Below are 3,095 nucleotides of genomic sequence, written 5' to 3'. Positions count from 1 at the left end.
TATATATATTCCATCGAGGTCGACTTTGCCTTGCATCCTTTCGGAGTCGATAAATTAAGTACCAGTTACGCACTGAAGTCGATGTACTCGACTGATCCCCTCCCCCAAAGTTTCACGCCTTGTGTCTATAGTAGAAAGGATTATTATTATTATTATTCGTTTCAGCCCAAAGGCTATAGCCATACTACTGCACCGATGTATGTTTGTGTGTGTGTGTTTATGTCCCCGAAACTTAGCGCTTCGGAAAAAGAGACCGATAGAATAAGTACTAGACTTACAAAGAATAAGTCCAGGGGTCGATTTCTTCGACTAAAAGGCGGCGCTCCAGCATGGCCGCAGGCAACTGACTGAAACAAATAAAAGGATAAAAGAGTGAGCCGGTGCTCCAGCATGGCTGCAGTCTAATGACCGAAGCAAGTAAAAGATAAGAGAGACTTATGTATGCATGCGTATGTGTGCACTCATACACACTCACACACACACACACGTTCTTATACACGCATACATAATATGTATGCATGTATGTATGTATGCATGTATGTATGTATGTATGTATGTATGTTATGAGTGTTAAGCTGACATTTACGAAGCAAGTCTCTTTTTCTTCTCTAGAGAATTTGTCAAATTCTAAGAGAAAGAAACTAGACTAATTTTGTGTCAATATATATTTTTTTTTAATAAATGCACACACTTTTGCATCAATGCACTGAATTATTTTTTATTTTCACCTCGTTTTGTTTTTCCAAACTACAACAGTATCTTTCTCTCTGTCTCTCCCCCCCCCCCCACACACACACATGTACAACATTCACGTTATTGGGTTTTTTTTCCAGGAAGATTACAGTAAAACAACATAAAAATACGAACGAGAGGACGTCCTTGTAAAGTTCATTCCGCTCTTAATGTGCGAGAAAATGTCAGAAGCATATTTTGAGCTGTCAAACCTCTAGCTTTAACTGACCTGTGAACACTGAATAGTAAACAATAGTGAACCACACACACACACACACACACACACGCACACACACACACACACACACACACACACAAACACACACACACACTCACATACATGCATTCATCAGTGTTCATTTGTCCGTCTCTGTGCGTATGTGTGATTAGGGAGGAGCTCTTATTTCAGACGTGCTGTTATAGAGACACGACTGTGTATTCTGTTTAAATCTTTATTTATTGAGTAGAGTATAGGTCTTTATTCTGAAATAACTAAGAAATACGTCTTGCCTGTCTGTCTGTCTATCTATCTATCTAGGAAGGTTTTTCAAGTACCACTTGAAAAGGAGGATAAGGATAGAGAGGAAAGCGTTGTCGAATGAAAGCTTCAATAAAAAATGGGTAAATGTGGCAAAACTGGTGAGTATGAAAGACGACACCATTTTAAGCATAAATTTGTAACAAAAAGAGAAAACGAGAGAAAAGGTACTTACTTTCATGTACATTTTGAACTGCCTAAGGTGACCTTGGTGCTTTTTTGTAGGTTTTTCACTCCAAGGATACACCTAAACTGTAAACAATATTTATTCCCGTTTTTGGGAAGATTTGTAATTTTTGTACACCACACACCCCAACGATTACAATCCCTATTGATTTGACTTTTCTTTGTGTGTCCCACCCAGCCCACCTCGAAAATGAAAAACTCTACGTTTGTATTTCGTCCAATTTCTGTGTTCAGCCCTGTGTGGCTATAATAAAAACATATCTAGGAAGGTGAGAATGGAGAGGCAGGTTTTGTCTCGTGAAAGTTTTAAAAAAAGTGGGTGAATGTAGCAAAAGATGGTGCGTGCGAGCGACGAAACCACTTTGAGCATGATAGGCGGCGAGCTGGCAGAAACGTTAGCACGCCGGGCGAAATGCTTAGCGGTATTTCGTCTGCCGTTACGTTCTGAGTTCAAATTCCGCCGAGATCGACTTTGTCTTTCATCCTTTCGGGGTCGATAAATTAAGTACCAGTTACGCACTGGGGGTCGATCTAATCGACTTAATCCCTTTGTCTGTCCTTGTTTGTCCCCTCTACCCTTGTGGGCAATGAAGAAATAATAAACCACTTTGAGCATGATCCTGTAAATCGAAAAAGAGAGAGAGAGAGAGAGAGCACTTTGCTCTCATGTGTATTCTCTCCCTGCCTGAGGTTACCGTGGTCTTTTCCGTAGGCTTTTCTTTCCACGGATAAACCTAATCTTGCTTCTTTTTTCTTTTCTTTTCTTTTTTCGTCCTTTTTTCTCCGACCCTTTTGATCAGAATTTTACTTGTTTTTCTCTTTTTTTTTCCTTTTTCTTTTTCATTTTCGAAAAGAAAAGCTCTACATTTGTATTGTCCCCTCTGTGTTTGGCCCTGTGTGGCCAGTAAAGAAAGTTATCTATCTATCTATCCATCTGTAGCCGTCTGTAAATCTATCTATCTATCTATCTATCTATCTATCTATCTATCTATCTATCTATCTGTCTGTCTGTCTGTCTGTCTGTCTGTCTATCGCTCGATCGATCTATCTATCTGTCAGTCTGTCTGTTTGTCTGTCCGTCTGTCACTCTATCTCTCTTTTTATCAATCTGTCTGTCTGTCTGTCTACCTGTCTATCTCTCTGTTTGTCTGTTTGTTTGTCTGTCTATCTTTCTGTTGGTCTGTTTATCTGTCTGTTTGTCTGTCTGTCAATCAGTCTGTCTATCTATTTGTCTGTCTGTCTATCTATCTATCTATCTATCTATCTATCTATCTATCTATCTATCTGTCTGTCTGTCTGTCTGTCTGCCTGTCCCTCTGTCCATTATATATATTTTCTTATTCCTGTATGTTTCGACTTGTGACGTCCATCAACGTCAGCCTCATCACCCAAGTGGAATTACTGTAATCTTAGCACGTTTTGCGCGAGCTATGGCCTTGAACGCAGAGGATCACGCCATTACTTTATAATTGTTAAAATCGTCAACGCTTGATTTAAAATTGTTCCACCGTTCACTCCTGGCAATATCAGGTCCATTTCTCATGTACTATATCTCCACTATGTTGTTATTAGTAAAGTTCCCGCAGTTAATTTTGAGTGTGCGTGCGTGCGTGCGTGTGTGTGTGTGTGTGTGTGTGTG

The 3,095-nt window shown here is 39.8% G+C and overlaps 1 long non-coding RNA gene across 1 annotated transcript in view; it reads right to left on the bottom strand.

The window, feature by feature from the left end:
• The window catches only part of LOC128250788 (uncharacterized), a 17,007-nt gene extending 14,179 nt beyond the window's left edge, over positions 1–2,828 (bottom strand). The window contains exon 1 of the long non-coding RNA XR_008266770.1: positions 1,446–2,828. This is a non-coding gene — a long non-coding RNA (uncharacterized LOC128250788). The remainder of the gene's footprint in view (positions 1–1,445) is intronic.
• Positions 2,829–3,095: the final 267 nt, after the last annotated feature.

Source organism: Octopus bimaculoides, chromosome 25, assembly GCF_001194135.2.
Source record: "Octopus bimaculoides isolate UCB-OBI-ISO-001 chromosome 25, ASM119413v2, whole genome shotgun sequence".
Lineage (NCBI taxonomy): Eukaryota > Metazoa > Mollusca > Cephalopoda > Octopoda > Octopodidae > Octopus > Octopus bimaculoides.
This window is presented reverse-complemented; position numbering and strand designations above follow the sequence as displayed.